The sequence below is a fragment of the Helianthus annuus genome, chromosome 6 (assembly GCF_002127325.2).
Source record: "Helianthus annuus cultivar XRQ/B chromosome 6, HanXRQr2.0-SUNRISE, whole genome shotgun sequence".
Classification (NCBI taxonomy): Eukaryota; Viridiplantae; Streptophyta; class Magnoliopsida; order Asterales; family Asteraceae; genus Helianthus; species Helianthus annuus.
The window spans coordinates 32,722,873-32,733,765 of NC_035438.2; the positions used below are offsets into that span (position 1 = coordinate 32,722,873).

Genomic DNA, 10,893 nt, shown 5'->3' on the forward strand with positions numbered 1-10,893 from the left:
TAATGTTTATACGATTTTTTTCCAGTTATGATTATTTAATGTTGTTCAGCAAAACAACACGTAGTTGATGAGCAATTCATGCTTGATCGAGGGGTCTTTATGAAGTTCGATTTTAAGTATTTACCCAAGGTTTAATAAATCTAGTTTGCATTTATAAAATTTAAACTAGAAATTTTATAAATTTTATCTAGCTTCATTAGATGTCTTATATATTCAGGGCCATCTTTATTCACACACTATATTTCCCACTCTATCTTTGTCACTATATCTATCTTTGTCTCTATATATACTACACGAGTAGAATATAAAAATTGACGCAATTTAAAAATATTTATAATAAATAAGTATATACCACATTATACATAATAATGAAAAATTACAAATCAATGTTATATTTACAATCTATAAATCTATTGAACAAATACATATTAGAAGTTTCTAAAGACTTTTTCTAGACGACATTGGATGTCTTACGCGAAAGCTTATCATCTTTCTCATTTTTAAAGGAGAATTATATATATCTATGGATCCCATTAAGTCTAACCACTTTTGAAATCCATCTCCACCGTCGGATCATGCTGAGATTAAATCTCAGCCGTTTAAACTCACAAAAATAACCGTTCTAATGGCGGTTGAGGGCGGTTATTGGTAGTTTTCTGTAGGTGGTTTTGTTCCACCTTTTTCTTCACATGATCTCCACAACTTTGGTGGTTGCATCTTAATTTTTCCTAAAAAATGTTTTTTATACGGTTCACAGAAGTTTTTAGCAGTTTAGTTATATCTCTTCTCCATCCCATTTTTGTAGGTTCATGTTTCCATCCACGTTCGCCGATTTCTCCTCCCCAACCACCCTAGGTCACCCATTATGAATCCTCCACCACCCACCATCGGCAAAGACTGCTCTCTCTCTCTCTCTCTCTCTCTCATATTTTGCATTTGTTATCAAAGTTTTCTGATTTCTCTGATCTCTTAAAGGCTTGAAGCTACTTATGGTTTTTCCCCACTGTAATCGATGAAGAATTAGTGAACCACACCATCACATAGCATATATCAGGTTCGTCTCTGTGAACCTAATTATGGTATATCCCCTTAATTCACGTCCTCTTCATCATTAGTATCACTGAAGCCATCAGATTGTAAACCAACATCAAATTGCGATTTGGATTTGCATTTGATTTATACTCATCTCACTTCCCTTTTCAATTTCCAATTTCAAATGGGAGGCATTAAATTTGCATTTTATTTTATACTAATCTCACTTTACCCTTTCATTTTCCGATTTCAGATGGGGAGGTACTAAATTTTGCATATATGAAGGAAATACATGTATGCTAGAGCGTGGTTTTTTCGCCTACCAGGTATTCGATGAAATGTCTACTAACTTTTAATATGGATTTTTTTTTTCATTTTGTAAGTTTTATTAATGTTTCTATAACCTTTATGGTGGAAAGGTTTTTGTTTTTCATGTTTTCGAATCATTTAGAGTTTGAAAGTGAACTAATCGAATGTTGGTGGTACAAGAAATTGAGGAAGCACCTGAGTTGCTGGTAAGTTGTAACATGTTCCTTTGTGTTTATAATTGTTAAATTAACAATAATATCTAAACTAATACTTTTGATTTTCAAAATGGCTGGTGCCATAGGAGGAACAGGAAGAAACATTGGGGCTACAAGTAAGTAGAAGTTTAACCGCTGTGTTGGCAGTTCTCAGCAGTTTCGTAGCTTGGGAGTTAGCCCAATCTTTTCATGCCTACGTGTGATGATTGTTCAACCCCCGTTTTTGTAGGTTGTAATTGGAATGAATGTTGCTACATCTGAATTGACATGTGATTTGAACTTCAAGGAAGAGGTGTGTTTCCAGTTCATATTTATTATTTTTTATATTTAATAATAATGGATATTTCTCCATAACTGCACTCTGATGCATGTTTGTTTCATTGATCCCATTTACGTAGAACAACAACGGGTCTCAAAAAATATCCGAAGTGCAGCTCAAAGATCTCTATAAATCGTTTGTGAGCGAGTACCCTATTACTCAAAGGTGATGCATGTTTGTTTCATTGTTTTTGCATGTTTTTTTTCTCGAATGCCTTCCAAGCCATTACCTGACTCATTTGACCCGCTCATTATGCATCTGCTTAATCAAGTACCAGAAATTTGAGTCTGCCAAATAGATATTTGATTGTTCTTATATTGTTTTGTAATCATAGGTTAACCAAATTGGATCTGTTACTGGGAGCATTGAAGCTGTGAAAATGCCAAAGCATGCTGGTTGGGGTGTTAGACTATGGGGTGTGGAGGAGGGTAGTCCTTAAAAGATGGTTCACCGCATAGGTGTCCAGGTAAGCGGGTGTGGGTATGAGCCTAAAGGGATGGGCTGGGGGTGTGGAGGATGAGCCCATTTATATATACATACATATGTATGTATGTATATTTTTGTGTGTGTGTTGGATAAAGAAGTGAGGGCCAGCTTCAACGTCTAGGGTAGAACGGGGACGACCCGAGGGGCGGTGCGCAGGCCGTCGCTGCTCCTCGACGCACCAAGGACGAGCCCCATACCGAGTAGCCGAGAGGACCAAACTTTCTTTACTGTGATCACCGAATCCGGTAATGTTATATCATTTTATGCTTACTTTCAGTAATATTACGTATTAAAATCGTTAAACATGTGAAGTATGCAATATATATTTGAAGGCTTTGTAATCAACCCTCTTGCAACTTGCAGTTACTAGGTGAACCTGAGGATTGCTCCATTTAGGTTGGTGCTGTCAAAACTTGGCAGAAATCTGACTCCCAAATGTCACTAGATAAATAGAAACAGTTATGAGAGGCAAATACATCTCTTATATTAAAGGTGTCATTGGGAAATATATAACGGTGTCATTTATAGCTGCAACATGTAGTCCTGGCTAAACGGGTAGGTTGGGTCACAAGTCAAAACAGTTTGGTATAAAACATGTCCAATTTGGTTCGGGTCAAACCGGGTTAAGACTAAAAAATAGGTTCCAGTCAAGTCAAAACAAGGATTTTAGAAAAATCAAATGACCAAAATCATCTTTATTCTTGATTTTAAATACGTTACTGTTTTAAACATATTCTTCTTTATTTGTAAGTGACAATAGAATTTGATGCTTTTGACGCCAAGGAACATTGGTCATGGGAAAATCATTTAGCTGCATGGAGCTTGGGTAACCGGCCTCTATTTTTGAGTCTTCTCTTCAAGGTGATTTATGATGTCTTTGCGATTTCACTTTGTATCATGATTTATGATGGATATATAAAGGTAACCGTATATTTTTATTGTGAATTATGTAAAGTACAACCAGTCACCTTTGTCTAAAAAGATCAAATACCGGTGGGAACTTATTAATTAAAAGTTACAAGATGTATATTGTTAACTCTTTACTTACCTTTAGGCTCAAAAAACAATCACTGTAGACTCTGTAGTAGTCGTTTGATCATACACTTGTCTCTTTCCGACCTTTCTATTTTTCAAAAACAAGGTTGGCCCTCTTTTTGTTGTTCTAATACTAAGCCTTAACTATTTTATAAACTCCTTTATGTGGTTAAGGGGATTGTTGCTGAGTCATATGACCACTTGTATACGTGGAGGATGACATGGCTGATGGTGGCAAATTCGTAACTAATAATGAGGCGTTGGGGGCAGATGATGATGCGATGACGATGCTAAAACATTAGTGGCTTCAGTTGGAGATCAGTTAATACATAATACATGCGTAGAAGGTTCATTTCTTCCCTCTATTTACCATCAATTAACTTGAGGAATGGGTTGGGTTAATTTGGGTTATGTTTCATCTCCAACGGGTAAAATGGGTTGCAAATCGCATATTAAATCACTTTTTCATAAAATTGGTTTTTTTATTGTAATTTACACACACATTCCGTAATCACACTTAGCACACAATGTTTTTAGTCAACCCTATTCAACCTCTTTTTGTATACCAAAGCTTGCCCATGTTGATCGTTAACTGGCCAACACATGCTGTGGAACTATAAGTTGCATGTAGTTTGTTTGTTTAAATGCCCATGTGTCAAAGCAGGTCAAATAATTTGCTCCAAACGAGTTTGGTAGGAAGGGTCCGTGCTAAATGGGTCAAACGGGTCAGCTTTATAGAACAGGTCAAGCATGTTAGCTTTATTAAGTAGGTATCATTTTCTTTAAATGGGTCGCATGGGTTTGTTTTCCTAAAGGTCGAACGAGACAGGTTTCTTACTTGGGTAATGGGTCAAAATGAGTTTTTTATAGTATAGGTCAAAGCATATCAAGTAAGTTGGTCAAAACGGGCAGGTAGATTGGTTTGTTCTACCAAGGAGCATGGCATGAACGTTAGATTTAAAGGTCAAGTGTACAATTATTAAACAATATCGGTTAAATTTGAGACGCGCTTGAAAATATTATAAAACAAAAGGTACAGTTTAGTAAAATGGTACGACCGTTACTATTAAGTTAGTCAAGCAAAAACAAACCGAGTTTAATTTTTAAGCTTTGAACAGTTGTGTCTGAACACCATGAACAATTGATTTAATGATGTTTATGAGACTCAGTTCAGGTATTACCATTTTGTTTTATTCTGATTTATTAAATCAAGTTGAATATACTGTCTTACCGTACATGACTGTTACTTGGTGTTATATTTCGGCTGACTATGGGTGTTTTTAATGTTTTTGTAGTCAATGGCCACTTTACGAAAACTCAAGAGTAGGTGTTGGAGCCCTATTTCAAACAGAAAACATCGTTTGGGTTTTGGTTGATGAGCAAATAAAGCTACGCGCTTTCAAATGGGCGGTGGTTATATGGCCAACATCGATTTGGGGCAAAGCGGTGGTGGTCGATGTTGGTAGGTGACGCAGGTTTGGGGAAGAGCGACGGTGATTTGTGGTAATAAGCAGTGTGGATGCCTAAAAAATAGATACCGGTGGAGTGAATGACACGTGTGGGGCATTGATACGCTGTTAGCGTAACCCGTCCACCGGACGGGTATTAAACTAGTTATATAGGAGGATATTAAGTCATAAAATCAAAATTATAGATACTAACGAAAATTAGCTTGAAGATAGTTTAGGTATGAAGATTAAAATTGAAATTATTTCGTATACCATAATATACAAATTGAATATTTGACTTAATTATTATAAATCAGGAAAAAAAATATTTTGACATTTATAATAAGTGATATCTATGTATTTATTATTAAAAAATATATTTACTAAAATATAATTAAAAATTAAGAAGATGAAGAAGAAAATCTCATGTGTCATTAATTATTAATTGAAACCTTTATTAGTTATTAACACTCATTTAGTTATTTGAGGAGTACTATATAAACTTAAAGTAAGGTAATCGTACTTTTTCGTAGAAATGCCCCTCACTCTTCATGCCCCTATAATGCCCATGAGTAATGGTGTAAGGGTATTATCAAAATCTTTTATGCCCTTATAAAGCCCCATTACATATGGTCTTAGTATAGACGTATAGTGAAGTGGTAATGCACGTAGAGTACTAGAGTTCATCTTAATTTAACCTTTTCATTAATATCATCATGTAATAAATTCTTTAATAGTTTAATATAACTTACGGTATACTTTTGTTTAAAAGTACATCAAATAAATTATGATTTTTTAACGGAAAATTTCTTTTATTCCATTTCGTCTGTGAGACTTGAATCTAAAATTTCCTCGGAAAAATTACAAGTATTGTTCTTTATCTTTATACCACTTTTCAGACGGTGTCCTTTTTAACGAATGTTGACAGGCGGTGTCCTTTACTAGATATTTTGTTGCAAGTTTAGTCCTTTACACCCAACCCAGTTAAAAAACCTTATTAATTGTTGACAGGCGGTGTCCTTTACTAGGTATTTTGTTGCAAATTTAGTCCTTTACCTAGGTATTTTGTTGCAGGTTTAGTCCTTTACACCCAACAATTAACAGGGTTTTTAACTGGGTTGGGTGTAAAGGACTAAACTTGCAACAAAATACCTAGTAAAGGACACCGCCTGTCAACATTCATTAAAAAGGACACCGCCTGAAAAGTGGTATAAAGATAAAGGACAAAACTTGTAATTTTTCCAATTTCCTCCTTCAAAGATGTTTAAAGGTTTTGTGCATGCCAATAGACCATCATCCCATTAGTGAAATAAATTTTATTGAAATACAATATTCAAACACCATAATTAATAGAAATGCAATATATCATTTGAAGCTAGCTAGCATTTGGTATTTTGGTGTACAGTGTGAGAACGTGAATATGTATGAAACCTTAAATCTATATATCTAAAATGTATATCTTTTCATAAGTTCTAAATAACTTTATTATTATTTTTATTTGGGTAATGTTTATACGATTTTTTTCTAATTATGATTATTTAATGTTGTTCAGCAAACAACACGTATTTGATGAACAGTTCATGCTTGATCGAGGGAATCTTTATCAAGTTCGATTTTAAGTATTTACCCAAGGTTTAATAAATCTAGTTTGCATATAAATATAAACTAGAAATTTTATAAATTTTATCTAGCTTTATTAGATGTCTTATATTTTTAGGGCCATCTTATTCACACACCCTCAAATCTTAGAGTTAACTGCCATTTTCGTCCCTGTGATTTGGTCACTTTGGCCATTTCAGTCCATTTTTAAAAAATGTGCCATTTTCGTCCCCCACGTTTTGGAAAGGTGCCGTTTCAGTCAAAAAATCATAACCCAGTTAAGTCAGTTAGTAAATAAGGACTAATTGTGTAAATTTGTAACATAAAGGACCATTTAAGTAAATATTAAACACCACCACCACCACTCCGCTGCCACCACCACCGCCACCACAGCCCTGCCACCACCACCACTCCGCTGCCACCACCACCACCACCGCCACCACAGCCCTGCCACCACCACCACAGCCCTGCCACCACCGCCACCACAGCCGGTTCATCATCATATCAGACGAGAGAGGGAGAAAGTCGGAGAGAGAGAGAGAGGGAGAGAGAGAGAGAGAGAGAGAGAGATATAACGAGGCGGGAGAGAGAACCGGCGACGGTGGGGCTGCCTTCCCCAGATGATGACGATGATGACGCTGATGGTGGTGGTTCCGGCGGCGGCGGTGGTGACCACGCTACTGTTCATCGTCTTCCCCAAAACGGCCAACAGAAGTCAAACGGCCTAATTCTCGATCAATACCGGATAATATTCAAATTAAATTTGCAGAAACATTGTACAAGTATAAACATACCGATTGGTGATTAAAACCGATCCGGTATCGCGTGCAACGGCGTGGCGACAGTCTCCGGCGACGGGTATTCCGGCGAGACTTGCAGACGATGAACAGAGGGTATTTTCGAAGGGGTAAAGGATTTTGAAGGGTGTGAGAGTTTCGTATGGGTTCAGGGACTCTAAATAACACAACAATTTGACACTTAATCGACAAACTTCTGTGGATTAATTCCACTTTGAATTTTTTATAAAAACTCCGATTTCACGTGGTGTCGGGCATACTTATTGAACAATTACAAAGCGTGGGGAGTTGTTTACGATCTGTGAGAGTGGTGGTGGCAGCGGAGTGGTGGTGGTGGCAGGGCTGTGGTGGCGGTGGTGGCAGGGCTGTGGTGGTGGTGGCAGGGCTGTGGTGGTGGTGGCAGGGCTGTGGTGGTGGTGGCAGGGCTGTGGTGGCGGTGGCGGTGGTGGTGGTGGCAGCGGAGTGGTGGTGGTGGCAGGGCTGTGGTGGCGGTGGTGGTGGTGGTGGCAGCGGAGTGGTGGTGGTGGCAGGGCTGTGGTGGCGGTGGTGGTGGCAGCGGAGTGGTGGTGGTGGCAGGGCTAGTGGTGGTGGTGTTTAATATTTACTTAAATGGTCCTTTATGTTACTAATTTGCACAATCAGTCCTTATTTACTAACTGACTTAACTGGGTTATGATTTTTGGACTGAAATGGCACCTTTCCAGAACGTGGGGGACGAAAATGGCGCATTTTTGAAAAATGGACTGAAATGGCCAAAGTGACCAAACCACAGGGACGAAAATGGCAGTTAACTCCAAATCTTATTCATACACTACACTATTTTCCACTCTATCTTTGTCATTATATCTCTCTATATATCTACTAGGTTATACACGTATACTACACGAGTTGAATACAAAAGATGACGCAATTTAAAAATATTTATAATAGTTATATACCACATTATACATAATAACGAAAAATTACAAATCAATGTTACATTTACAATCTATAAATCTATTGAACAAATACATATTAGAAGTTTCTAAAGACTTTTTGTAGACGACATTGGATGTGCTACGCGAAAGCTTATCATCTTTCTCATTTTTAAAGAAGAATTATATAGGAGGATATCAAGTCATAAAATCAAAATTATAGATACAACGAAAATTAGATTGGAAATAGTTTAGGTATGAAGATTAAAATTGAAATTGTATCATATACCATAATATACAATATTTGACTTAATTATTATAAATCAGGAAAAAATATTTTGACATTTATAATAAGTGATATCTATGTATTTATTATTAAAAAATATATTTAATTAAAATATAATTAAAAATTGAGAAGGTGAAGATGAAAGTCTCATGTTACATTAATCGAAACCGTTTATTAGTTATTAACACTCATTTAGTTATTTGAGGAGTACTAATATAAAATTAAAGTAAGGTAATCATACTTTTTTCGTAGATTTCAAATCAAGTTTACTTAATCTCTTAGTATCGTGAAGTGATAATGCACGTAGAGTACTAGAGTTCATCTTAATTTAACCTTTTCATTAATATCATCATGTAATAAATTCTTTAATAGTTTAATATAACTTACGGTATACTTTTGTTTAAATGTACATCAAATAAGTTATGATTTTTAACGGAAAATTTCTTTTATTTCATATCGTTTGTGAGATTTGAATCTAAAACTTCTTCTTTCAAAGATGTTTAAAGGTTTTGTGTTTACTAATAGACCACCATCCCATGAAATAAATTATTATATTGAAATACAACATTCAAACACCATAATTAATAGAAATGCAATATATCATTTGAAGCTAGCTAGCATTTGGTATTTTGGTTTACATGTGAGAAGGTGAATATGTATGAAAGCTTAAATGTATTATTTAATATGAAAATATTTGTTGCCGGTTACCAACCCGAAAACTGAGAAAGGTGTTTGATGGAAAGCAAAGGTGGTGATGATTATATCACGTTTCTGATGTTCAAAAAAGCCAAAATGATACAAGAGATTCCATGTTTGCTTATTCACCAAGCTACATATGAATCAAATCATGCACTTTCCTCACACTCTTATTAGACTGGGTACTACTTGATTATTATCATATCTTCTATTAATTAACAGCATAAGTGACAAGATCTTATTATTTCCATAAAATTAAATCAAAATTACCTTGTTCATACAAATAAACTTTTCAACGATTTGTAAGGATTTTTATTAAGTGTTTGGAGATTTAATATATAATAAAGGAGTAAATTAGTTTTTGAGTCTCTGTGTTTTAGTGGTTTTAACCATTTGAGTCCAAAATAAAAAAGTTTAACGCTCTAAGTCCCTAACCGCTCATTTTATGACGTTTTGAGTCCAATTGTGTTCATTTTATAACGTTTTGAGTTCAATTTTGTTAAAAAAATGGACTCAAAAGGTTAAAAATTCGACTCAAAAGGACTCAAATGGTTATAATAAAAACGTCTAGGGACTCATGGCGTTAAACATTTTGATTTTGAACTCAAATAGTTAAAACTCTAAAACACAAGAACTCAAAAAGGAATTTACTCATAATAAAGTTTATATTGCTTAATATATATGATTTTATATTGTATATTTTATTTTAACAAGATCAAAGCAATTAGCACTTAAATAAGATTTATATATTTTCACTTTTCTTTATAGCAAATAAAACAAGTGCAAATAATTCACACTTACAGAACCATGTGTTCGAGCTTGTCATTTTGCGAGGGAAGAACCGTTTGCTAGTTCACCTGTCTACTCATATGATTATTCTGATGGACAAACGAAGGGAAGCTAAGAGCTCTTAAATAATGTAATACCAATAATTTCCTATGAAAAAAAAGGTATTAATAGGTTAAATCTATAGTAATCTTTAACGGGTTTGAGAAACAATGTAACATATAGTTTTACATTTGACTAATTCATGCCTAGCTTCTACCTTCTTGAGACTAATTAAGAGAACATAGAATAACTGCACGTATCAATAGGGCTAATTAAACGGAGCTTGATCGATTAGGAAATGAATTATTTTACCATTAGTGTTACAACTTTGGTGCACTACAGTAAAAAAAAAAGTCTTGATTGTGTATATGTTTTTCCTTTAACTAAATAAATGCCAAATTTGAAAGTCGATCAAAGTCATGTGAGTTAAAAGAAAAAAATGCCATATTTAATAAAGACTTGATTCTTAGTATATATAAAATATAAACTTGTTATAGACTTGATTCTTAGAATAAAATATAAACTTGTTATTTGAGACGATTCCTTCTTGTCATTGAGATATTTTAAGTATTAAGAGTTCTAAATTTGCTTTCATCTACAGAACATTGTTATATATATTATATACTATACTATTTTAACTTTATAAGGCTATTGGGTGTGGGGTAATGGTTGGGACATGATTTGCCACCTAGGAACATGAATGAAATGCTACACCACCCCGTTGCTTGATCCACCATGGTTTGCATGGATTAAACCATGGCAACCATGGTCCTCCTTTCCATTTTTCAACAAATCATTTCCTTTTTCTCTAGACAAAAATAAATTAAAATGAATAAGGGGCTAGTGGTTTGGGTCATGACCACACCCTTAGGGTAGTGGTTTTGGATGATGAATTAGAGGTGGGTTACATGGCAATGACGTGGAGGGTC

The 10,893-nt window shown here is 35.0% G+C and overlaps 1 long non-coding RNA gene across 1 annotated transcript; it reads left to right on the forward strand.

The window, feature by feature from the left end:
• The first annotated feature begins 1,785 nt into the window (after positions 1–1,785).
• Positions 1,786–2,868, forward strand: LOC110863898. Its single transcript, XR_002549456.2, has 3 exons — positions 1,786–1,848; positions 1,955–2,040; positions 2,210–2,868. It is a non-coding gene; the product is annotated as an uncharacterized LOC110863898 (long non-coding RNA).
• Positions 2,869–10,893: the final 8,025 nt, after the last annotated feature.